Consider the following 27,408-nt stretch of genomic DNA (forward strand, 5'->3'; position numbering starts at 1 on the left):
CTTTCTAATCAATGTCCATCTCTTGAAGTTCTGAACCTTTTATGCAGTGCTTCTGAAAAGAATACATTTTGTGACAGGCAAGAAGAATTTTTACCCTAAAACTTCCCTAAAATTAAGTTCTCTCCATTTTCCATATAAGGAGCCTGAGGCACAGCAAATATTGGTGACTTGCCAACATGAGGCAGACCTGGCTTTTGAGGCACATCTGACCATCCTCAAAGCCTATAGAAGAGAGCACCTCCCCTACATCCTTCCTTTAGACAGAGAACCTGTACACTCAGCAGCCTCAGGGCCCAGGAATGGAGTCTCAGCCTTCAGCGTCTTACCCAGCACATGGGAATAATAACAGCTAACCTGCAAATGAAAACTTCCCAAGTGCCAGTACCTGCACTAACTTTCTCATGAAATTCACTTAATCTTCCAACAACCCCTTGAGGTGGGCACTGTTACCATTGCCCGTCTGTACAAGACCCTGAGATTAAAGCGGTCCAATAGCATGCCAACAGCCATGCGATTGTGACGACTAAGTGATGGGGACAGGACTCGAGCCCAGGCAGAGCGACGTGGGGATGAAGTCTCCTACTCCTACATACTGCAGTCTATGAAGTCAACACACCTACAAGGTGCTGGGGAAGGCTGTGTACAGAGACTGGCCACGACCTGTCTCCCCAAGACTTTCCACCAGTGATTCACCCTGAATAACATTAGTAATAACTCATAGCTATCACTGATGGGCACTCCTTCTCAACTAGGGACTGCAGGCCTAGTAGCAAGAGAAACCGAGAAAGGGGGTGAGTGAGAGAAGGAGAGCAAGCCAAGGCGGGTGCGAGCTGGCCACTGCTAAGGACAATGAATTGCTCCCCCTTGCAGGGCCATCTTCCAATCAGCCATATCAAAGGCATCTCAGGAGTGTCCACCCAGGGGCAGGGGAGAGAAGGGAGAATGTATCCCTTGACTCGTATATCCTATAACCCATCAAGAGTTGACTCCCAAGGGGGCATAAGCAACACCCCCAGTTCTAAAGGTGCCTGACCCTTCAGCTTCAACATGAGTTAGGGTCTTCCCAGCCCACCCCAAGCTATACTATCTTTAATTCACACTCATGATTCTTTGACCAGGCCTGGGAACCTCTTCTCTGGAGCACAGCACCTCTGAAGTTCACTGTCCTCCCATGGATGGGAACTAGCTCTCTCTAGTTCAATAAAATGACCTTCAGGGTCAAGCCTTAGCCAGACCCAAAAAGAAGAGATCACATAGTTACAACCCCCTCTCTCTGTATAATTCTCTAATTTAGATTTGGGTTATATTCATCAGACTCCTGACCACTGAGATCATGAGGCCTTGGGTTCCCAAGCTGCAGTATCCCCTCCCCCATTCTAGCGATCTATTCTAGCTCTACCTGGATACACACTCCAGTTTGCTGAGTAGCCTGCATTATATGCTTCTCAAAATCTGGGACCCACCACACCTAGGCCCTTTATGGGATCCTCACATCATTTCTAGTGTTTACTGGTCTGCTCCTCTCTGGTCCCAGATCTGCCCCTCCCTGCCTCAGGGAGAGAGTTCCAATCCCAGTGTACAACCCACCACTAACTTCCGCCAAAACCATGTGCATTTTACCCCTCTGCTCTTTGCTGCCCACCTGTTCAGCTACTCCAATAAACCCCACTACCAAACCTGGGTCTAAGATAAATGCAGCCCCCAGACCCTACACCTGGATGTCCCAGCTGTCCCTTCTGGAGCCAGCCTCTGTGACCAGGCTGATTTCCCCAGCTCCAACCCTGCCTGGTCCCAACACCCTCCTCCCACTGGTGGGGCCTGCGCTGCCAGGACCCCAGCGTGCTGATTTCTGAGCCCACCCAAACAGAAATAATAACTTCCTTCCCAGAATGCTCTATTCATCATGCCCCACACCAAGCACAGAAATCCAGAATAGAGATAAAGTTAATGCAGGCAGGGACACCACCAGCCCTGGCAGCTCTGGACTTCATTTGGCTTCATCCATTCAGCTGTTTCTCATATTTAACAAATACTTATTGACCAAGTTCTACATGCCAGGCACTGGAAAATTGCAGTAAAAGAGGGAGAGAGATTCATTACACTTAGAATCTAGTGGGGGGAACAGACTATAGTTAGTTATACAAGGCACTACCTAGCAATAACATCTGTGCTGGATGCTAGAGAGAAAATGTATAACCCCGGTCCACAGAACACAGAGGGACCAGTGACTAGCCCTCCGTTTTTCACAACGGACATAACAAGGAGGTTTTAAACTAATCTCTTTTTTGATTCACAAATTCTTTGGCATTATTTCTGATTGTACTTAACTTTAGTACAAGCCACAAGTTTATGATTCAAATAAAAATTAAAAGCAAACTTCAACCTTCCTAATTACCACCATCAGCTCTATTAATAGCTTTTAGCTCCTTGGAAAGAAATTTGAAAAAACAGAAGAGAACCCTCTGGATAGATAAAGGCCAAGCATTGTTTGATGATTGTAGTTCACATTACAGAGAGGAGCAGAGAGCTGGGGGCAGAAAGAAGGCGGCTTTGGGATTTCACAGACTGGAGACCCCATGCGTTTTTCTAATTCAAATAGGATAAGCCTCAGAGACCCTTAATGCAAGAAGGTTAAGTGTTTCCAAGCTTCCTGAGAAAGATAAAACCGCCTTCTTCATCAGAATTATTCAACTGTGGCATTACTGCTTAGCATGGGATGGAAGGTGATTGCATTTCTCCCATAGCCCGCCTAACCTGTGCTGACCCTCTTTTCTCCCAGAATGATTTGCTTATGGCTAGAGCCACCCCCGAGCTCACTCCCTGTTCCTTTCCTGGCCCCTCCCCACCCTGTCTTCCCAAGACCCTTTCCCCTTTCCTCAAATCCCCATGCCACACTGAAGCCACCTGCCTGCCCTCAACCCTCATTCCAGAATCACCTCATGTGGTGAGACCCCGGGCACATTGCAAAAGTGCTTGGTACCTCAGTTTCCTCATCAGTAAAATGAGGGTAACAGTAATGTCTACTTGAGAGGGTTTTGTGAGAATTTAATGAGTGAGTATGTAGAAAACCCTCAGGTAGTGCTGGCAGGTCTGAATCACTGACAATATAAGGGTTAGCTATTTGTCATAATAGCAGTAGTAGAATATGCTTTGCAGGATTAATGTGAAAACTAAATGTGGGAGTGATTGGGACAATGCACTTTGTACTCCAAGGGCTGATGGGAGTCTCAGAACTAGAAGTCAGTGATTGGGTGTCTTAGGGGCAAAGGAGGGAGAGAATGGAAAGAATAAAAACTGTAGTCAGAAGTGGGTCCCTTGAGGGTAAAGACTATGTCTGTTTTTATCACTATTGTATTCCCAAAGCACAGTACAGGGTCTGGCATAGAGTTGATACCCAAGGAAGGAAGGGAGGGAGGGAAAGGGGATGGGGGAGGGAGATGAAGAGAGGAAAGTCACACATACGGTTGGGTAGTGGGAGTTGAGTAGCTGAGGTTGATGAAGGTGAAGATCACTGAATTGGAGAAGGTCAAGGACATATGAGAAGAAAGTACTGGAAGTGCCATCCTCAGAGACATCAAGGTCCTTCCTGATGACGTTAGGAAAGGATGTGGCTAGGAAACCGCTGAGTCAGGATCTTCAAGAAGGTGGAAGAGGGACCAGGAGGTTGAGAAATGTCAGCCAGGAGGAAACATGGGGTGTGGTAGAGCCGGAGAGGCCATGAGTCTCAGAAAAAGGACTTCTGCACCAAAATGGGGTGGGGGGGGGGGGAACAATGGAACATCTGAGTCCAGGAGAATGTTCTACAGCACACAGTGACATGCACACACCCTCGTGGGGTGACTTACTGCAATAAGCAGTGCTTATCACACTCAGGTCTGTAGGCCAGCTGAAAGCTCTGTTTCAGGCTTCAGGTCTGTGGGATGGACGCCAATGTCACCGGGTAAAGGGTGTGGAGACAGGAGGATGGAATACAGGAATGGCAGTGCACTCTGCCACGGCAACCCTGCCCTCCAAGCACCGGGAACTCGGGCCGTCCTTGCATGCTGTCCTCTCAGCTGTCCCCCTCCACTGTCGCTTTACGCCAACTCACGCGGGGTCTGTGTGAGCCACCAGCTTTCACTTAGTTTCCAGACAGGAAGCAGGCACCAGAGCAGGCTTTGGAATCTCCACTCATCATGGGAAACACGTAGCCCCCAACCCTTTCCCTCTTAAAGCGGGAGAGAGGGATACGGTGACCTCTCTCAAAAGTGCCCCCTCTCACCTTTAAGATTGCCTGACCCGTCCTCTGAGAGAGGATGGGACACAAATCAGATATTCTTACACTCCAGAGGGTCTCCTTTGGGATGAGTCTTGGGTAAGTTGGCATCTTTACTTTTAGTGATCTGGGTGGAAACAGAGAAAAAAGCATTACTCAGAGTCCAAATTATTGCCACAGGAAATACTGGATATTCCACTACTTTGTACTGGGAACAGGGCCTTCAGAGTATGGAAAGAGAAAGCACAGAAGGAAGAGTGGAGATGAAAACACAGGGAGAAATATCATGGCCTCTCACGGGGATTAAAGGGGGTTTAAAAGAGAAAACGCGGATGTTTGATAAATATTTGTTTGATTTTGTTAAACTTTTAATTTGCTCCACCTCCACTAAAAAGAGCTCTGGCCAGAAACACCACTGAGTGACTTTACAGAAAAGTAGCAGGATCAGGGAATGTGGTCTGAGAATGATAATGTGCCAGTGTATGGAGGGAATTTAGCCCAAAAAAAGCATTATTTATCTTAAACTTCTATAAGTGCCAACCTGGCCCAGGCACAATTTTTTAAGTGACACACATGCACACACAAACCCTGTTATTATCCAAAACAAATAAATATACTAAGCAGATTTCACACAGAAAGGAAATAATGGCATGAAACAAAGAAAAAGTAATAATGCCTAATTCCCTGAGAAAACCATAATTCAACAAGAGACACGTACCACAGTGTTCATTGCAGCGCTATTTACAATAGCCAGGACATGGAAGCAACCTAAGTGTCCATCAACAGATGAATGGATAAAGAAGATGTGGCATATATGTACAATGGAATATTACTCAGCCATAAAAAGGAATGAAATTGAGTTATTTGTAGTGAGGTGGATGGACCTAGAGTCTGTCATACAGAGTGAAGTAAGTCAGAAAGAGAAAAACAAATACCGTATGCTAACACATATATATGGAATCTAAAAAAAAAAATGGTTCTGATGAACCTAGGGGCAGGACAGGAATAAAGACGCAGACATAGAGAATGGACTTGAGGACACGGGTAGGGTGAAGGATAAGCTGGGATGAAGTGAGAGAGTAACATTGACACATATATATATATTACCAAAGGTAAAATAGAAAGCTAGTGGGAAGCAGCTGCATAGCACAGGGAGATCAGCTTGGTGCTTTGTGACCACCTAGAGGAGTGGGATAGGGAGGGAGGGAGGCAGGGAGGCACAAGAGGGAGGGGATATGGGGATATATGTATACGTACAGCTGATTCACTTTGTTATAGATCAGAAACTAACACACCATTGTAAAGCAATTATACTCCAATAAAGATGTTAAAAATAAATAAAATAAAATAAGAAGTAATAATGCCTAGAAATTGTGGTTAATAAAAACATAAAGCTGGCCAACTTTTGCTCTTTAATTTGCATATTAAAATTATTACAAGGCATATGCATTAGGTTGGCCATAGGCATACACAGCACTTTATCCACCATAGAAAAGATAAAATCTTAGCTTAACCCACAGGCAATACTTCCTACCACTAGAATCAAGTCCACCCCATCAGGCAAGAGGGCCAAGGAAGAGACGATTTGAAGAAACTGGAATGTTGCCTGCCTCCTGCTTGAGGTGAGTGGGAGCATCAGGAGGTCTGGTACATTTTAGGAAATAGAAAGAGCTTGTGCAAAGGCACTGTGGTAGAGGTGACACAGAGCATTCTGGGAATCAAAAGGCCAGTATGGCTGGAACACTGAGTGGGAGAGATAAAGGGCCAGGAGGTAAAACTGGAGAAATATTAATGATTGGACCATTCTGGACCTTGGAGGTCACGTTAATTACAACTTGTCTGATGACACCAGCTTTTGGCTCATTTCAGCTCACTTTCTGAGCAGACATGATTGGTTAGCACACACAGACTCCAATAAAGAATCAGACCTTTCCTGACTCATGTTACTAGACACGCCCTCCTGTAGTTTTCTTTACTTACTTACATCTTAAGTGATCTCTAAAGCAATGCTCTGACAAAACAAAAACCTCACTCCAACCCTTGGCCATGAAGCAGATTCTTTACAAAAGCACAAGTGTCTTTTAATCTTATCTGACAGCTGAGGGATTAAAGTCTACACCACAGCTAACCAGCTGTCCACCAGATCTGTTTTCCTTTCACACTGGGACCACAGCTAGACTATGTTTCCCAGCCTCCTCTGCTATTAGTTGGGGCCATATGGCTGAGAACTGCCAGTGGGTTGTGGGCAGAAGTGATGTATGCCACATTTAGGCTTGACCCATAAATACCCACCAGGTCAACCTTCATTCTATTCCTGTCTGCCAGCTGGATCTCAAAGCCCAGAGCAGCCATAGAGCCACCATCAGCCTGGATCCCTGGATGACTGTGTGGAGTAGAGCCCAGTCCCATCTTCATTCCTCCTTTGATGGGACTTCATGTGAGGGTGAAATACACTTCTGTATAAGTCACTGAGTTTTGGATGCATATATCAATAGCAACTCCCATTACCTTAATTAACATAACACCCAATCTGGCATTTGACTTATTTTCTCAAAGACAGTTTGGGCAAACTTTCTCATCATTTGAGGTTGCAGAAAGCAAGAGTCATGATCCTGGAAATTCTCTCTCAAAGAGGGGATGCAATAAATTTGTTGGAACCAGATATAATCACAGCAGGAGTGCAGTCAGGCAAGCTGGAATCATGGCAATCTGGCTGTCCGTTCTGGAATCCCCAATTATATTTTTATCATCCATTGCTGCACAGTTATTCCCCACCTCCTAAGCCAGCTGAGAGCTCAGAGCCGAGATATGGCTTCTGTCACTCCAGAAACACCCAGACTCCAGACTCCATCAACCACTTCTTCATAAAGGTTTTCTTCAGGGTCCATTTATAGAGCCTGTAGACCCAGAAGCTACAGACCCAATAATCATTAATATTCTGGAGAGGTCCCATAAATGCCCTTCCAACCACTGACACACAGGGACAGAAGGCACTTCTCAGGTGGGCATTAAGCCATCTTATAAGTCAGCAGAGGTTTAGGATTGGTTGTTTCCTTAGTCAATTTCACATTTGGAAACTTCCAATAACTGGAGAGGAACCTGGATAAAGGGCAGTATTTAGGAGATCTATGCCTCTTTAGACCACTGGCCACTACTCTCTATCTTTGGTTCTGGGAACTGAATTTTTTTTTTTTTTTTTTTTTTTTTTGGCTGTGCCAGGAAATAAATCCCACGTGCGTTACGGCACACGGGATCTTCCTTGCGGCATGTGGGCTCTTAGTTGCAGCGTGTGGGAGCTAGTTCCCTGACCAGGGATCAAACCCGGGCCCCTTGCATTAGGAGCATGGCGTCTCACCCACTGGACCACCAGGGAAGTCCCTTTTTACAAGAGTCCCTTTTCCCTTATCTTTTCCCTTATTACAAGAGTCCTTTCACTAGGAAAAAAAGCTGGGTTTAACTTCTATGATGGACGGTTGAAGGAGAAAAGGGGACCTGTGTGTGTGTGTGTGTGTATGTGTGTGTGTGTCTGTGTGTAAACTGAAACAAACTTCTGTGGCAATGACAATTCTATTACTTGGATTTGACAATAGCAAAACCTTAACTGTTCAGTAAAACCTTCCATGTTATTGTCACCCAGAAGAGAGGAAGGCAGTGACCAAGTGAGTTGAACATCCTATGTAAAAATGGAGTGAGTCGTTGAAAATCTTATGAAAGGAAGACTGAACAATGCAAAAAGCATGCATGAACTTCAAGGTCAGACAGCCCTGAATTCAAATCTAGGCTGCACCATGTAGCCTGGACAAGCTACCTAACCTCTCCAAAGTGGGATTGCTTTGTCTGTAAATGGGGATAACGGCAGCTCTTGCAGGACTCCCGGGAGGATCAAATGGGAACATATGTATAACCCTCTGGCACAGAGTAGATATTCAACAAATGGCCACCAATATGGCCTTATAATCAATAAATCCTACCTGTGTACCTGACTTTCCAGAGCAAACCTCTAGAGAGGCACTGACCAGTATGGTAGCCACTAGACTCAGGTGGCTATTTAATTTTAAACTTCAATTAATTAAAATTAAATTAAATTAGAAATTTGGTCCATCAGTTGCACTAGCCTCATTTCAAGCACTCAATAGTGTCATGTGGCTAGTGGCTACTGAATTGGACAGTGCAAATATAGGACATTTCCACCATCACAGAAAGTTCTATTAGGCAGCGCTGGGCTAGAAAGCAGTGTGAAGACTTATGAGCAGTTTTCCAGTCATCCCAAAGGCCTAATGAAAACCGCACATGTACCCACAATGAGGCTGCCCAGGCTAGCTGATGCACCCAGGGGACTGCTTTGGGCCGAAACTAGAACGGGCCACTCCCTGTGAGAAGCTGTTGATTTCTTCACTGCCAAAGATCAAATAGGTGGGCTGGGGAATGAGTTAGGGCGCTAGGTCTTGAGCTGAGACTATGTGGCGGGTGCAATGACTGGTGAGCAGTGGACTGAGTCTCCAGCTCAGATCCACGTCCTCAGAATCCTGGCAGTAGGGAGTGTGCAGGCGTCAGGAGCGATAAAGCCCAGGGGAAGCCTAAGAGGCAGGCAGGAGAGGGCACTAGTAGACAAAACCAGGTGTCAGGGGTGTGGGAGGGAAGGCAGCACTGGCTCCAAGCAGAAGCTGAAATATGTGATCATGAAGATCACAGGGTGAGAGTAGTTCAGCATCTCCATCCTGTGTGTGAGACACAGGCTCTCGATGGCAGGGGAAATGGATTTAGATATTACTTGTCAACATTAAAAATGCTCTTCTTGGGACTTCCTTGGTGGCGCAGTGGTTAAGAATCCTCCTGCCAATGCAGGGGACACGGGTTTGAGCCCTGGTCCGGGAAGATCCCACATGCTGCGGAGCAACTAAGCGCGGGCGCCACAACTACTGAGCCTGTACTCTAGAGCCCACAAGCCACAACTACTTAGCCCACGTGCCACAGCTACTGAAGCCTGCGTGCCTAGAACCTGTGCACCGCAACGAAGAGTAGCCTCCAGTCGCCGCAACTAGAGAAAGCCCGTGCACAGCAACGAAGACCCAACGCAGCCAAAAATAAAATAAACAAATAAATTAATTAATTGTTTAAAATGCTCTTTTTAGAAGTTGTACCTTTGACTCATAAAAGGGGATAAACAGGTTAAATATTACTCTATACATGCAGTTTACTTGGTGGATGTGACGGACATTGCTAAGAACACATAGGATCTAGTCTCCTTTTTTTTTCCTTACTAAGAGGATCTCAATTTTGCCCAGTGTGGTATGTGTCTGGCTAAAAATACTCATCTCCCAAATTCCCCTGCACCTAGATGTGGCCATAGGTCCTGGTTTTAACCAATGCGATTTAAGGGTGGACCTTCTGAAAAAGCTACAATTTCCCTGATTAAAAAAGAGAACAACTTTACTAACTCACTCCTTTGATCCTTTGCCTAACCCCAATGCTTCCCACCTGAAATTAAGGTTTGAAGGCTGGATGTGCAGCAGCCACTTTGTGACTCTCAGGCTAGAAGCTACACCATAACAAAGGCAGAGCAGGGAGCTGGATGAACACTGGGTCCTGGATGGCTTTGTACCTACTCTAAACCACCTAACTCTGGTCTTCCTGTTACGTGGAAAAAGCAAACCCTTATTTGTTTAGGTCATTTCAATCATGTTTAATTATATGCTGTCTTACAGTGGGCAAAATATATCAAAATGCAAACTTTGTGGAGGGAACACTAGAAAAAGGGGTCTTTGGCAGGGAAAAGACATTGACCAGCTTTGTGCACTCAGAGAGCAGGCTCTGAAGTCAGACTTTAGGGCCTGAATACTGGTTCTTCAAGAGCTACTCTATTCCATACCAAGCCTTTGTGCAAATCAGAAAAAACAACTTTGGGCAGATGCAGCCCCAGTGAATCCACAGATTGGTGAAATATTATATCTTTTAAAAAATCAGATAAAGGGTTCATTCCTCAGGCAAATACAGCCTCATACCAGTGCCCATGAGTTGCTAAGCAGAGTGCTGGCTAGATTTCAACCTGCTTGAGCAGATATTATTGAACAGATAAAAATGTCTATAACCACACAAGGTGGCCTGGTGCTTCACCACCTACCAGCTGGGATTGACCTCTCTTTGTCTCAGTTTCCTGATCTAATAGATGAGGCTAATAATAACCTTCTTTTGGGATCAGAGATTGGGGCATTGGTTTAGAGGCTCCTTTAAAGCAATGAACTTGAGCCTTAACTCTCCAACTTTGTCCTGGGCAAAGTCAGTTCATTTTCTGTCAAATAGGCATAACAAGAGTACCTCTTTCTAAGTGTTACTGTGCATTAAATGAGATACCTGATATCTATTATCTATGTCTGGAGATAAAAAGCACACAATTAATAATAGCTGGTGTTAGTCAAGGTCTTCTTCTTCTCCTCCTCCTTTTTCCCCTTCTTCTTCCTCTCCTCCTCCATCTCCTCCTTCCCCCTCCTCCTCCTCCCCCTCCTCCTCCTCCTCCTCCTCCTCCTTCCCTCTCCACCTCCTCCTCTTCCTTCCCCCCTCCTTCTCCTCCTTCCTCTTCCTCCTCCTCCTCCTCCTTCCCCCTCCCCCTCCTCCTCCTCCTTCTTTTTCCTCCTCCTCTCCTTTTTCTTCTTCTTCTTTCCCTCATAATTTGTTTATAAACTATTTTTTTTACTATATTTATAAGTTTGCTTTGGCTGCCGTCAAAAAATATCATAGACTAGGTGACTTAAACAACTGAAATTTATTTTCTCACTGTTCTGGAGGCTGAAAGTCCCAGATCAATATTCTGGCTAATTCACTTTCTGGTGAGGGCTCTCCTCCTGCCTTGAAGACAACTGCCTTCTCACTGAGTCATAACCTCTTCTCTGGGTGAGTGGATAAACAATCTCTCTTCCTCTTCTTGTAAGCCACCAATCTTACTGTATTAAGGTCCCACCCTTATGACATCATTCAACCTTAATTACCTCCTAAAAGCCCTAACTCCTAATACAGTCACATTGGAGGATTAGGGCTTTAACATATGAAACTGGGGGGGGGGGAGGGGGAGGGGTCACAATTCAGTCCATAGCATAAACCCTGAAATGTTGGCCAACAAAGAAAGACTCAATCATCTTTAGTACAATTTGATTGAACAGTAGCCCACCCTCCACTTCCATTCCATTCATATGATCCCCTCATGTCTCTCAGTTAAACATACTACTACTTTGATTCCATTCTTGACCTTCGCCCACCTCTCTCTTGTTGAACACGGATGTAGTAATTATCCTAGAATCTAAGAGTCTTTTTCAATATATATTTTTACCTTTAATTTAACCCTGTGGAGCAGGGGTCTGTAAACTTATTCTACAAAGGGCCAGATAATAAATATTTTAGGCTTAGCAGACTATATGGTCTCTGTCACGACTGCTTAACTCTGATGTTGTAGCACAAATGCAGACATAGACAATATGTAAATGAATGAGCATAGCTGTGTTCCAATAAAACTTTATTTACAAAAACAGAGAATGGGCCAGATTTGGCCCACAGACCATAGTTTAGAGTCAGTGCAGCAAAATAAAATGGGCACAGGCTTTGAAGTGAAACAAATTTGGGTTCTAATCCTGGCTCTAGAACTATGACCTTGAATGATTTTGTTCATGATTTAAGCCTTTTTTCTCAGGTATTAAATGGGAATATTCATCCTTACTTTGGAGGGTTGCTATTTGGATGCAAACCTATGTAAAATACCTAGGCATAGGAGGTACCACATACTAAATGGCCTCTAGTGTTGGCTCTTTTCATCAGTGTGTTTGAAGCTGCAGTTGTTCAGATTTATCAAAGAACAGATGATAGGTCTCTCATGCAACCTGCAGGCTCCCACCTTGGGCAGGTGTTGTTCGACCCCTCTCCCTTTATAAGGAAGGCTTTACTCTCCACCATGAGGGTCAGTCTGTCATCTCTGCAACAGCGTTGGCCCAGAAATGAAACAGTTCTTAAAAGTCATGTTGAGCCAGTTGAACAATGAGGGCTTGCACAATGCCATGTGTATTTGTTGTCACACCAGCACAAGTAGAAGCGTCTCTCAGAGGGAGAGGAAAAGACAGAGGTGGGCTGGGCTGTCCTAAAGACAGGAATAAGGGGCTGTGTCAAGTCTGGGAGATTAGGTCAGGATTCCTTTGCTCAGGACTCAAGAAGGCAGGAACAGAGAGTGATAGCCCTGCTCTGTACTCAGTGCTGAAACAGTGCCTTGTGGAATATGGGAGCCACAAAGTGCCAGGTCAACTGGCAAAAGGAGCTGTGTGATCTATCCTTTCTCCCCTCCCTCCCAGTTATAACCTATAGGTGTGAAAACAGGTGGAGAGAGTCACTGACAAGATGTCCACTTCGGAAGAGCACCGTCAATGTTGGGGAGAAAGCCTGGATGATGTGTGTGGCAGGGACCCCTTCTACCAAGCAGCCCCCAGCCTGAGTGTGGTTGGCTCCAAGTCTTCAGAGGAAGAGAGTAGATGCTTTGAGGAAAGGGAGTGGGGACAGAGTGGAGAGTGAGATTGGAAGAAGACTGAGAAGTCGAAAGGATGGGGACAGATTGAGGTTAACCGAGGGAGCAGTGATACTCCACGGTGGTAGGACAGCCAATCAATGATGCCACCATGTCTCCCACCACTAACTCTCCAGCCAGGTCTCCACTGCCCACCGATACTCAGCGTGAGTGGATTCACCTGGGGGGACACAAAGAGAAAATGAGATGTATGGCTCAGTCCCCACTGTGCTGAACAGAGAAGGCACAGGAAATTCAAGCAGTCCTGAGACAGGGAGGCTCTGGGACCCCACAGAAACCCAGAAACCCAGGGGACAAGCTCTGGACTCCAGGGTTGACAAGGGTTTTAGTCATTTACACCTTCAATGGGCAAGGGGGGCCCAGTGAAGACCTGGGTTAACATCCAAGTCAAGACGGACAGGAGTTCCCACATTTCATCTTATCCATTGTTTCTTTGGAGGCGGGGAGGGGGGCTGGGGAGAATCCAGAATGAAGACTCAGAAGATACCCGTGCAAACGCCATTCCTGCATTTACAGGTTGCTTGACCTTGAGCAAGTTCCCTGACGTCTTGGAGTGTCATTTGCATCTAGCACCGGGGCCTGGTTCCTAATCGCCCTCAATCACTCTTCAATGACTGTGCAAATCAGCCTGATGCTAAAGGCAGCCCTGATGCAGAGCTAGGCACACAGACTCGGCCAGCGGGAGAGCCGTGACAAGCAAGAGGGACACGCTGTGTCTCTGGAGAGGAAGGCGGCACAGGGGCCCTACCCACCGTTTGTCCCGGGTTTTCCAGGAGATCTGCATTTCCCCCCAAATACACACCAACGTGCCATGCCATGTAGAGATATGGAATATAAACTGGGATCGTATTGAAAATAGTTCACAACTGGTACAGTCAGAATGGACGCCACCTGTAAACCAGTGTGTACCAGCCACATATTTAGGCATTGCCTACGAACTATAAATACTACCCCTCGTAGGGATGGTAGCACGTTGTGGTCATCAGAATACGAACGCATGGCCTTTGAAGGAAGACACACTCTCTTCTCCACTGTAGACCCTCACCTCACTTACTACCAAGCGATGTTAGAAATATCCCTTCCCTCCACGAGTTTCAAGTTCCTCATCTGTAAAATGGGTAGAGGAGTACCTTGCAGGGTTGAAGTCAGTATTGGACATCGTAAATAAAGAGCACCTGTTTGGGTCAGTTTTCCCAGAAACAGGCTCTGGGGCAGGGATTGGGGGTCATGTGTTTTAGTAAAGAGAAACCAGATGGGCGTGGAGGGGAGCAGGGCAGAGAGGGGAAGGGGTTATGAGAGTGCGATTTCAGGAGTCCCAGCCTTGGCCTGATCCTCTGGGGAACTTTGGGGTGTAAATAACACCTCAGACTTGGACGATGTTTGTCTGGGGACAGAGAGGCTGGGCGTTTTACACCCGCACTAGTCAACTCCTGGCTACAAGCTGCTGGGAGTGGGGGTGAGGTAGACTCCCAGGCAGGTCCACTTTCCCCGTGGTCAAGAAGGCTCCAGCATCCAAAGGCCGTCCTCTGAAGGTGGCAGGGGCAGGTGCGAGCTGTAGCAACAAAGCACACAGTGGCTGGGGATGGGCACACAGAGCCATGAAAGGGATCCGAGGAGATGGGGCCAGGTGCCAGCACTGCCCACTCCACTACCTTGCACTGTTTTGCGGGAATCAAGTTAAAAAGCATCAATATATATCAGGGGTTTTTTTTCATCTTCTCACCTAGGGGTGTAATCATACTGATAACCACTTACATGGCTCTTTCTATGTGCCAGGCACTGTTCTAAGTATATTAACTTATTTAGTTCTCACCCTCAACCCATTATTATCCCCATTTTAAACACGTGAAGACTGGGGCATAAAGAGGGTAAGTAACTTCCCCAAGGTCACGCCACTAGTAAGTGGCAGGAAGGGTATTTATGCCCAGAAAATGTGTCCAGAGTCCTTTGTTTAAACATTATGCTACACTACATTTGGCCAAGTCCCTGCTTTCTCATGCTCTGTTCAACACAGGAGCTGCCAGGCACATGTGACTCTAAAAAGCTAGTTAAAACATTAAAATGACATAAAATTTAAAATGCTGTCCCTTGGTCACACTAGCCACATTTCAAGTGCTCAAGAGCTCCAAGCAACCAGTGGCTACGGAGTCAGATAATGCACACACAGGACATTTCCAACAGCAAGTTCCACTACATAGCACTAGAGAAAATAGAATCCTGGAGAAAGGGGATACAGGGGATAAGACGCCAGGATCTGAAATAAGAGAAATGTGGTCCCTACCACAGCTTTGGCACTATTAGCCATGCCATTCTGGGCAAGCCTCAGTTTCATGACCCTTTGAAAAAGGCATAGCATCTCCCTCTCCTGTGCTTATTGTGAGAATAAAATGAACATAACGCACTCACACAACGTCTGGCAAAAAGTAATCACTGAATAGACACTAGCTATTTTTACACCTGTTATTTCTACTTATTATTGTTATTGTTACTGTTACTACAGAGCTGGGTGGAGCCACCTACGATCTCACACCACATCACAGATGGAGAAATTGAGGCACCAAGAAGGAATTTGGCATGAAGGCAGCAAAGCCAGGACAGACTCTAAATTCCTCAATTCCCTACACAGTCGTCTTTCCACCAGTTTGTGCTATAAAACAATTCCACAGCCATTTTAGCTCTTCAACTTCAGGCTTTGTCTATTGGGTTTAAATATTCCATCTCTGACCAACCGTGAAACCATGGAAACTGAATGGCAAATTGAAAAGGCAGCAAACAAATTAGCTTGCAAAGCCCCACAAATTATATAATCGTTCCAGTATTTAAGCTGCAGATATTCTCTGCATTTTGGCCAAGGCCTCTCTCAGTTGCTTTTGTAAACCTGCACTTGTGTGTCCCACGATCAGCATCAGCCCACACAATATTGTGGCCAAAATCTACATCCGTGCTGAGCCGCATGGATTCAGAGCCAAACTCCAAATGGTAAAACTTCCGTCTACCCAGTGCGGTACCTCTACCGTCCCATCCTCTGCAGAAAGGTCAAACTGCATAACCAGGTTTCTAGTTCTGCTGTCTGCTTCCTATTGGAAGCTCCAAGAATAAACAAATAGGAGTGGTGTCCTGTGGGTGGAAAAAAAGGAGAATTGTTTGGAGAGTGGACCAAGAGGGAAATTATAATGAAAATTAACCAGAAGCATGAGAAGCATCTGTGGTAGGTTGTAATAATGGCTCAATTCCTCACCCCTCATGGTACCCACACCTTTTGCCATTTAACTGGGTAGCAGTGCTTCCCATATGCTAAAGCACAATTCCATGGCCCTGTGGGACTTTCTTTGGCCAAGGGAATGTTAGCAAATGTGATGCAGAGTCTTGAAATGCTCTTGTGTGATTGCTGCCTTTTGTGCCTCTGCTATGACCATGAGGGGAACATGCCTGCTCACCCAGGAGGAAACAGAAGAGAGTCTGTTGGACCAGAGCTGCCTCAGCTTAGCTAACCCAGATGAGCCTAGATTCAAGCAGAGCACCCATTACCCCCACCCCTGCTGATCCACAAAAGTAAGAGCAAGGCCAGCTGAGATCAATAGGGAACCCTTCTTAGGCCAGCCAATTGATAACCAATCACAGAGGCATGAGCTGTAATAATAAATGATTGTTTCTCAAGCCATGAGTATAGGGATGATTTGTTACAGAGCAAGAGCTAGCTGATACAGCATTCCTGAGTCCTCTCTCCCTCACCTCCCATATCCAATCCATCAGCAAGCTCTAAATAAGTCTACCCACTTCGCTTATAATTCTATAGACACCAACTTAGTCCATTTCAACATCATTTCTCTTGTAGACTACTACAGTTGCCTATTCACTGGTTCTCTCACCAATACTCTTGCCTGCCTCCAATTCAGTTTCTACACACTTTTCCCAAAGCAAAATTGGTTTATGTCTCCCTAGACGTGGAGTAGGAATAAATCGTCTTAGAATAAAATCCCAGCTACTAACCCTAAGGATCCAGCCCCTGTTGACCTCTCCCAGTTCTGCTCATATCACTCTCCCTGAAGTCAGACCAATCTTCTTTTTTGTTTCTGGAACATGCCAAACTCTCTCCCACCTGGAGGCCTTCACACATGCTGTTCCTTCTGCCTGAAACACCTTTCTCCCTACTCTCAGCATGGCTGACTCTTTCTCTTCCTGGAATCTCATCTTAAACTTTACTTCCCTGCCCATAGTCCTAAAGGAAAGCTTCTTCTGTTTTCTCCATCTCAAAGTAGTTATATCTTTCTGTTCTCGAATTATTGGAACTGGCTGTTGTTTTATTTATTTGTCTGCTTACTTTACTCATTTACTCAAAAATTGCTTACTGAACTCCTATTATGTGTCAGATTTTGTTCTAGGTGTTGGGCAGATAGCAGTAAAGAAGACAGACCAGGTCCTCACCCTCATGAAGGTTTCCTTCTAGTGAGGGAGACAGACAGTGAACAGGTAATAAACACACACACCTTATCCTCCCTGGGTGTCTGGTCAACAGACTAAACAGGGGAGACTACATAGACTTAAATCATTTGACTTGTTGGAATTGGCTACAAGTGACATAGTGGGAGAGATAAGTATAAACAGACCCCAGAAGTTCTGGGTCAATCTCTTCTCTGCATGATTCAGTGTCATCCTTTGTGATCTTTTGCTCATTCTGCTGGACAGTTCTTCTCAGTCCCCTCCTCCTCCCCAACCTTGAGTTACCCATCTTCACCGTTGTTTACTCCAGCTGCACAGGGCTTTTCTTGTTACTATTTGAATGGGTCCCAAGACCCAAGCCACTGAGTTGTGAGAGATGAGTCCAATCCAGCTGCCATTGTACCTTCTGCCCCATCCTACCACCCCGCACCCGTGTTCTGGGCTCACCTCCCCCTTGGGCTCATCAGAAAGCAGACCTCTGCTGGGCTGCAAACTCCCTCTTATTTTGTCTATTTCTCCACACAGTCATGATGATTTATACCAGTTCCAATGGATTCCCTAACTTCCCACATAATATTTCTTCTTGCAAAACTTGCTAACTTTCCCTTCTCCGATGCCATAAATTTACCTTCTGGTAAATACTACTGCACTCAAGATAGATAATGTAATTTTCGACCGTGATAAGTGAGATGGAGAAAATAGAGCAGGGAAGAAAACACAGCTGACTCTGTTGGGTGGATTTTCCAGCACGTGCTCAGTAAGTATTTGTGAATTAATAAATTGACAAAATTATTAATTTGCTCTGGATACATTGAGGGGTCTGCAGCTTTTCTCCGGCTCCCCAGATCAAGCCTCCCCTACCTCTTCATTTTCTTTCTTCTCCTGGGAGTTGGACTGAATTAATCGGATGACTCTTCCTCCAGACTTGGTCTGGGTTCAGATCCAAAATATTAGGGCACAGACTAAGCTGTTGTAATAAAGAAGCCCCAAATTGTAGCTGATTAAATAAAATAACAGTTTACTTCTTTCTTACCTAACAATCAAGGATGAGTGGTCCAAGCTGACAGGGCAGCTCTGCTCCACAAAGTCGCATGAGGGCCCAGGTTCCTTCCATATTCTTGCCACAGCAGATCCTAGTATGCCACCTTCCCCTCCATGATCATGGCTGGGTCATCATCTTGCCCATGCTTTGGTTCACAGGAAGTAGGAAGTAAGCATTTTGTTTTTAAAGAAATGACAGGTAAGTTATACATTCCATTGAAGAGAATTTAATCAGCTGACTGCAGCCAGGAGCAAGGGAGTTTGGGAAATGTCATCTATAGCTGGGAGCCAAGTGCTCAGGTGAAAGTTAGGGATATGCTATTTTTAACAGAAAGGAGGCAAGAATGGACATTGGGGAACAGTGACAGTCCTAGCCACACCCAAACCTTTCTGAGGACCAAAACTTGGCAAAGCGCCCTTGATTCTACGGGTCCTTATCTCTTAAATGACTGGTTTCTTCTTCATCATCTATCAAACTCCTACTCTTCCTATAAATCCCAGCTCAGATGATCCCATCACCGTTCAGCCATTCAGAGTCATTTGTGCTGAGGGCTGTGGAGGGAGGGCTGAGCCCCTGCCCTTTGAAGAATTCACCATGAGCTCCTATAGGTAAAGCACTAGCACTGTACCTGGCACTTGCTACTCAGTAAATGACTAGTAAATGACTACGAATAATGCTTCCTCAATACATGCTAACCACTGTCGTCACTGCTATCATTCTTATTTTTATTCTTTTCCCAAGGTTTTCCTGGGAACTGGCCACATGGTATACAGTGGAACAACCACAGGCTTGGGAGCCAGTAAACCTGTTGTTGAATCCTGGACCCACCACTTTCTTACCGTGTGAGCATGGCTGTGGCTTAATCTCTCTTAGACTCAGTTTCCTCATCTGTTAAATGGGGGCAATAGTGGTTCTACCTTATAGGGTTGATGTATTTATTAAATTACATGATCTAAGTGAAGTGTTTAGTACGATGCCTGCAAAAAGTGTTTCAATAAATAAGTGGTTTTTGTTATATTGTGATCATCCTCATCATCAGGGAAGGATAATCATGTGTACCCATCAGGCATGAATTTAGCTACAGAATAGCAGAACCTCATAACCAAGGCACCAAAATATAGGAGTTTATTTGGCTCCCAAATCAAGGAGCCCAGTGGTGGGCAATGGAGTGGAGGCTCGTGAATGTCTCAGGACTCGGGCTCCTCCTCTCTCCTCTTTGCCATCACTGGGGGGTTGAGTTTCCTCCTCATATGTGTCCCTCCTGGCCACCAAATGAAAGCTGTACCTCTAATGACATGTGCATATTCCAAACAGGAAGTGAGAAAAAGAGGCTTACCGATCAAGTGTATTTTTACTTAGGAAAATTAAAGCTTTCCTAGATGGCTCATCCCACAGACCTCCCTGAGGTTTTAATGGCCAAAACTGCGCCATATGATTGCCCCTAAGTGTCAGGTAGCTGGGAGAAGGGTGCTGCAGATGGGGGTTGTTTCAGCCACCAACAGTGACATGGTAATGGGTTGAATGGTGTTTCCACAAAACATATATTCAAGTCCTAACTTTTTGGTACCTATGAATGTGAGCTTATTTGAAAATAGAGGCTTTGCAGATGTAATTAGTAGAGATGAGATCATACTGGTATAGTATGACCTATTACATTAAAACCCACCTCTGATTGCCAAGGGTGGGTCAGAGGGGCTACAGCAGACTCAGTGAACCCCTAATCTTCTTGATGACGCTGGTCCTCGGAGTCTCCAGGGCCCATTGCTCAAGAGCAGGTTTACTTGACCACATGTCAAGTGGTTGCCTGTACACTACTTAAGCCAACATTGAGAGAAGGCTCAGCCCCAAGTGGCCTCTGTGCCTGCATCCAGCTGTACCAGTGGGTAAGGGGCTGGTGATGGGTAAATGTGACCCAGGACCATGCAGCTGCAGAAATCACCTATGAGAATCTGCTGAGGCAACAAGCTTGGTAAACATGTGCTAAGGGTGGATGCAGGGAAAGTCAACCCATAGGACAGTTGGGACAAAAGGCACATTTTTATGCAGGTAGGTAGACTCAAACCCTGGGTTACTGTGATTTATCAGAATGTCTCCCCTGCTCTGCAAAATCTCTTTAATGTCAAACAGTGCTTCTGCCCTAAGATGGAGCCCTTCTCCTATATTTGTTAAAGTTTATTGAGCAAGTATTATGCATCATGCCCCATGCATGATTATACTTCCGTCTCACTACAAAAGGAAAAAGTGGGAAGGATTTTTATAGACAGAGGACCTGAGGAAATTGCCTAAGTCTGCACCATCAGCAAGTGGCAAAGCTTCGACTCAAACCCAGATCCATCTGGTTCTGATTCATGTCCTTTCCCATGAAAACAATTCTGCCAACCTGGAAATCGTGCTTTATGAGCTCAGGAAACCAGTTTCTTTATTCAACCTTGCAGAATTCAAATAAGGTAGTTCCACCATATTTCACAAATATATATATATATTGATCTTCTCACACTTAAGCTTGTTTCCCATAATCTTTCTTTAAAATATCATACATCTTCTGGCCTGTGTGGGCAAAAGACAAACAAATGAACAAATAGAAATGTGTTTTTCTAGAAACCGAAAAAAACTGACTGTGATGTCTTTAAGATTCTTTGTATATTATTTTTCTATTGAAGAATAGTTAGTTTATAATACTGTGTTAGTTTCAGGTGTCAGGATTCTTTATTTTTTTTTTTTTTAGGTTTAAAGACCAACATACACATAATAGAGTCAGATATTAATCTTATCATATTATCAGCAATATCACTTCTAGTTTGATTTCCAAAAGAAAACACATCTGTGTGTCACAGCATTCCATACAGAAGTAAACGTTTGCAAGTACTCCAACCCCTGAATAAATTGGAGAGTTCAGAGAATCCTGGGTTCAAATCCCAGCTCCCCTGTGTCAAGTGAAAAACCAACCTGGACTTTGGATGAGAGAGACATTACTCAAAAAGACTATTGCAGTAGGAACAATTCTTTGACTTCAGGATCTTCAAGCACCTCAAAATCCAAAAGAAAAAGCCTTTTCTTTTGTGGGAGGTGTGCAGTGTGATGAGCTGGGTGGAACTTTGGGGAAGGTTGGCAAGCATAACACGATTTCTCTTTGTAGCCAGCCTTTTGGAACAGTTGTTCTGCACCTTGGTTCTGGCTTAAAACTTGGGGACCAGCCAAAGTTTAAGAGCTTGTAGGAAAGAGGTTAGCTTGACTAAAGTTTGGTCAAGCCAAGCCCATGGATAACTGGGAGCACTTGGTCACCCACTTATGAGCTGTGTGACCTTAGGTAAGTCACTTTTCTGCTCTTAGATTTGGTTTCCTTGTTTTCAAAATGTGGGCAATATCTGATCCATACCTCACAGCATAGGGAGGATTAGATGAAACACTTTGCAGGGGACCTTGGATCTCTATTCTCCCAGGGCGTAGAAGGGCACCCAATAATAATATGGTAAGTTCCTGCCACATTAGCTGCTATCCTGATACACCCCCACCAAGAGGGCTGCAAGAGGCAACCTGCGCTGATGTTGGTAAAGTGCGTCTGAAGCTGCAAAGTGAGAGGGAGGCTGTTTCTACTCTCTATGCTTGAGGACCCTTCACTCCCCCGCAATGACAGCGTCTCCACTGCAGGACTGGTAAATAAATGTGTTCTCAACCTCAGAGAAAATGGATCAGAAAGTTCAATAAAGAAGTAAATTCTCCTTTCTGTTATTTTTTAATGCAACGGGTTAGGGAAAATAAATAGTTTTTATCAGCTAGGACATTCTTCAGATACATTTTAGACTGTGATGCCAGAACAGAGCCAAATGCTCAAAATCTGGAAAGCTTCCAGACAGTCTCAGAATAAGATCTAGAAGATGGGAATGGAGGAAGGGAAAGGAACTCGGTTGTCTGAAGCATGAGGAGTATGGCTAACCCATCTCTGTCCCCTTGCCCAGCAGAGGGTCCAGCAGATGGTAAGTGGTGAGGGATCGCTTGTCCAACTGGCCGTGAACGCCTACTATGTCAGGTACTTTACATGAAGCTGTCTCGCAGAATCTAATTCCGAGACCTCATCCAGAGCTCTGGAGCTCTCCACAACCCAGCCCTGCTCCATCTCACCTCTTTCCCTCCCATTCTTCCTTCTGTCCCCTCAAGCCATGTCGGCCACCTGGCCTTGCTGTTCCTCTATCAGAGCAGGGGGGGTCCTCCCTCAGCCACTGCACTGGCCGCTCCCTCAACCTGAAAGCAGCTCCCTTCCTCACTTACCTCATGTCTCTGCCCAAATATCACCTCCCCAGGAGGGCTCCCCAACTCCCATGTACAACAACAACCCTGCCGTCCCTGTATCCTCTTGCCATGATTCCTTTTTGGATTTATTACCACTTGAGATGATTTTTTTTAAACTTGTCTTCAAGGTTCTTGTCAAGGCCAGCTAGAATGTAAGCTCCATCATGTCAATGACTTGGTCTTCATCACCGGTTCCCCATTGCCCAGAAAAGCCCCTGGCACATAATAAATGCTTGATAAATATAGCGCTATTATCTCACTTAATCCAGCCTGGGAAGTTGGTACTGTGACCCCCCCATTTGACAGAGGAGGAAATGGAGGCTCAGGAAAATGAAGTCACTGGTCAAGGGTTGCATACTAGGAAAAGGCAGCCCTGGCTTTGAACCCACATCCATCATCTTCCTCTGCCAATATCAGAAGACTCCCTTGCTAAGTTCCAGCGCATTGAGATCATCTGTCACCCTTTCTAAATTATTTATATTAAGAAACTGATGGGACTTCCCTGGTGGTCCAGTGGCTGGGGCTCCGTGCTTCCACTGCAGGGGGCATGGATTCGACCTCTGGTCAGGGAACTAAGGATCCCACATGCCGCATGGCAGCGGCCAAAAGAAAAAAAGAAAAGAAAAGAAACTGATAATGAGAACACTTCAGACGTCCACCTTAAAAGCATTTTAAAGGGACCGTCAGTGGGAGTAGTGATCTACATGTTACCTGGTCTTTGCTAAACATCAGCTCAAATACCTAAATAGACTAGTCTCCACTAGAAGTCCAGGTGCAGGTGAGATGAGGAAGAGTCTGGCTGTGTCAGACCATGGCTAGACCCCTCAAATCCCAAGGATGCGGTATGGAACCTGGCCAAGAACTCAGCTTTTTGAGCCAAATGAACACCACAGCCTCCCCTCCTGCTTACCACCTGGAAACTAAATGGGGAAAAGGGTAGGACTAACCTCTCTGAGCCTCATTTTCAATTTCTCCAAAATGGGGGCTAAGAGACGTAACAGTGGTACTGATATCCATGGGTTACTATGAAGAACAAAAAATATGCTGCATACAAAGTGCTTGTTACATTTCCTGGCACACTGTAAGTGTTTAATAAATGATGGTTGACACATTTCTCTTCAGTGTACCTCTTTCCTGAAACAAGCTGCCCCAGAAGTGGGGCTTTTATTGCTTTTTAACAAAGAGGATATGCAATTACAAGACCAGAGTACACTTGGTCATTCTTTGAAAAACCATTCATTGATCACCTGCCTTGTGTTCAATTCTAAAAGAGACAGAGGACCAGACATTGAGAGACCTTCAAGATGGTGGAGGAGTAAGACGTGAAGATCACCTTCCTCCCCACAAATACATCAGAAATACATCTACAGGTGGAACAACTCCTACAGAACACCTACTGAACACTGGCAGAAGACCTCAGACTTCCCAAAAGGCAAGAAACTCTCCATGTACCTGGGTAGGGCAAAAGAAAAAAGAAAAAACAGAGATGAAAGAATAGGGGAAGGACCTGCACCTCTGGGAGGGAGCTGTGAAGGAGGAAAGGTTTCCACACACTAGGAAGCCCCTTCACAGGCGGAGAAGGGAGGTGGCGGTGGGGGAAGTTTCAGAGCCACAGAGGAGAGCGCAGCAACAGGGGTGCAGAGGGCACAGCGGAGAGATTCCCGCACAGAGGATCGGTGCCGACCAGCACTCACCAGCCCGAGAGGCTTGTCTGCTCACCTGCCGGGGCGGGCGGGGGCTGGGAGCTGAGGCCCGGGCTTCCGAGGTCGGATCCCAGGGAGACAACTGGGGTTGGCTGCGTGAACACAGCCTGAAGGGGGCCAGTGCATCACAGCTAGCTGGGAGAGAGCCCGGGAAAAAGTCTGGACCTGCCTAAGAGGCAAGAGACCATTGTTTCGGGGTGCACAAGGAGAAGGGATTCCTTCCCCGTGTGCCCACAGAAGGCAGAGCACCACCTAAGAGAGCTCCAGAGATGGGCACGAGCCGTGGCTATCAGCTCGGACCCCAGAGATGGGCAGGAGACCCTAACGTTACTGCTGCTGCCACCAAGAATCCTGTGTGCAAGCACAGGTCACTGCCCACAACCCCACACCCTGGGAGCCTGTACAGCCCGCCACTGCCAGGGTCCCGAGATCCAGGGACAACTTCCCTGGGAGAACATACGGCACACTTCATGCTGTTGCAATGTCGTGTCAGCCTCTGCTGCCGCAGGCTCGCCCCACATTCCTATTATGACTACCATACCCTCCCTCTCCCCAGGCTGAGTGAGCAAGGCAGCCCTAATTAACCACTGCTTTAACCCCCTCCCATCTGAGCAGGGAAAAGATGCCTGAGGGTGACTTACATGAAGAGGCAGGGCCAAAACCAGAGCTGAACCCCAGGAGCTGTGCGAACAAAGAAGAGAAAGGGAAATCTCTCCCAGCAGCCTCAGGAGCAGCGGATTAAATCCCCACAATCAACTTGATGAACCCTGCATCTGTGGAATACCTGAATAGACAATGAATGTTCCCAAAATTGAGGGGGTGGACTTTGGGAGCAACTGTGGACTCGGGGTTTGCTTTCTGCGACTGATTTGTTTCTGATTTTTATGTATATCTTAGTTTAGTTTTTAGTGCTTGTTATCATTGGTGGATTTGTTTGTTGGTTTGACTGCTCTCTTCTTTTTTTTGTTTTAATTTGATTATTTTTTCCTTTTTTTTCTTCCTTTTCTTCTGAGCCGTGTGGCTGGCAGGGTCTTGGTGCCCCAGCCTGGTGTCAGGCCTGAGCCTCCAAGGTGGGAGAGCTGACTAGATATCAATTACAGGAAAAAATCTGTAAAAAATACAAACACATGGAGGCTAAATGATACACTACTAAATAGCCAAGACATCACTGAAGAAATCAAAGAGGAAATCAAAAAATACCTAGAAACAAATGACAATGAAAACACGATGACCCAGGGCTTCCCTGCTGGCACACTGGTTAAGAATCCACCTCCCAATGAAGGGGACATGGGTTCGAGCCCTGGTCCAGGAAAATCCCACACGCTGCGGAGCAACTAAGCCCGTGCACCACAACTACTGAGCCTGCGCTCTAGAGCCCACGAACCACAACTATGGAAGCCCACTCACCTAGAGACCGTGCTCTGCAATAAGAGAAGCCGCCCAATGAGAAGTCTGCACACTACAGGGAAGAGTAGCCCCCTCTCACTGCAACTAGAGAAAAGCCCGCATGAAGCAACAAAGACCCAATGCAGCCAAAAATAAAAATAAATTAATTTTTAAAAAAAACACGATGACCCAAAACCTATGTGATGCAGCATTAGCAGTTCTAAGAGGGAAGTTTATAGCAATACAACCCTACCTCAAGAAATAAGAAACATGGCAAATAAACAACCTAACCTTACACCTAAAGCAATTAGAGAAAGAAGAACCAAAAAACCCCAAAGTTAGCAGAAGGAAAGAAATCATAAAGATCAGATCAAAAATAAATGAAGGAAACAATAGCAAAGATCAACCAAACTAACAGTTGGTTCTTTGAGAAGATAAACAAAATTGATAAACCATTAGCCAGACTCATCAAGAAAAGAAGGGAGAAGATTCAAATCAATAGAATTAAAAATGAAAAAGGATAAGTAACAACTGACACTGCAGAAATACAAAGGATCATGAGAGATTACTACAAGCAACTATATGCCAATAAAATGGACAACCTGGAAGAAATGGGCAAATTGTTAGAAAAGCACAACCTTCTGAGACTGAACCAGGAAGAAACAGAAAATATAAACAGACCAATCACAGGCACTGAAATTGAGACTGTGATTTAAAATTTTCTAGCAAACAAAAACCCAGGACCAGATGGCTTCACAGGCAAATTCTGTCAAACATTTAGAGAAGAGCTAACACCTACCCTTCTCAAACTCTTCCAAAATATAGCAGAGGGAGGAACACTCCCAAACTCATTCTACGAGGCCACCATCACCCTGACACCAAAACCAGACAAAGATGTCACAAAAAAAGAAAACTACAGGCCAATATCACTGATGAACATAGATGCAAAAAATCCTCAACAAAATGCTAGCAAACAGATTCCAACAACACATTAAAAGGATCATACACCATGATCAAGTGGGGTTTATCCCAGGAATGCAAGGATTCTTCAGTATACGCAAATTAATCAATGTGGTAAACCATATTAACAAATTGAAGGAGAAAAACGATATGATCATCTCAATAGATGCAGAAAAAGCTTTTGACAAAATTCAACACCTATTTATGATAAGAACCCTCCAGAGAGTAGGCATAGAGGGAACTTACCTCAACAGAATAAAGGCCAAATATGACAAACCCACAGCCAACATCGTTCTCAATGGTGAAAACCTGAAACCATTTCCTCTAAGAACAGGAACAAGACAAGGTTGCCCACTCTCACCACTATTATTCAACATAGTTTTGGAAGTTTTAGCCACAGCAATCAGAGAAGAAAAAGAAAGAAAAGGAATCCAAATCAGAAAAGAAGAAGTAAAGCTGTCACTGTTTGCAGATGACATGATACTATACATAGAGAATCCTAAAGATGCTACCAGAAAACTACTAGGGCTAATCAATGAATTTGGTAAAGGAGCAGGACACAAAATTAATACACAAAAATCTCTTGCATTCCTATAAACTAAAGATGAAAAATCTGAAAGAGAAATTAAGGAAACACTCCCATTTACCATTGCAACAAAAAGAATAAAATACCTAGGAATAAACCTACCTAAGGAGACAAAAGACCTGTATGCAGAAAATAATAAGACACTGATGAAAGAAATTAAAGATGATACAAACAGATGGAGAGATATACCAT

General features: G+C 45.2%; 1 long non-coding RNA gene across 2 annotated transcripts in view; it reads right to left on the minus strand.

Moving 5' to 3' along the window:
• Window positions 1-3,801: 3,801 nt before the first annotated feature.
• The window catches only part of LOC309608645, a 127,342-nt gene continuing 103,735 nt past the window's right edge, over window positions 3,802-27,408 (minus strand). The window contains exons 4-5 of one of the 2 annotated variants that reach the window (XR_014233030.1): window positions 18,286-20,841; window positions 3,802-4,382 (exon numbers count right to left, since the gene is read on the minus strand). This is a non-coding gene — a long non-coding RNA (uncharacterized lncRNA). The remainder of the gene's footprint in view (window positions 4,383-18,285; window positions 20,842-27,408) is intronic. The other variant, XR_014233031.1, reaches the window with a different exon arrangement.

This window comes from Balaenoptera borealis (assembly GCF_965194805.1).
Source record: "Balaenoptera borealis genome assembly, chromosome: 13".
Classification (NCBI taxonomy): domain Eukaryota; kingdom Metazoa; phylum Chordata; class Mammalia; order Artiodactyla; family Balaenopteridae; genus Balaenoptera; species Balaenoptera borealis.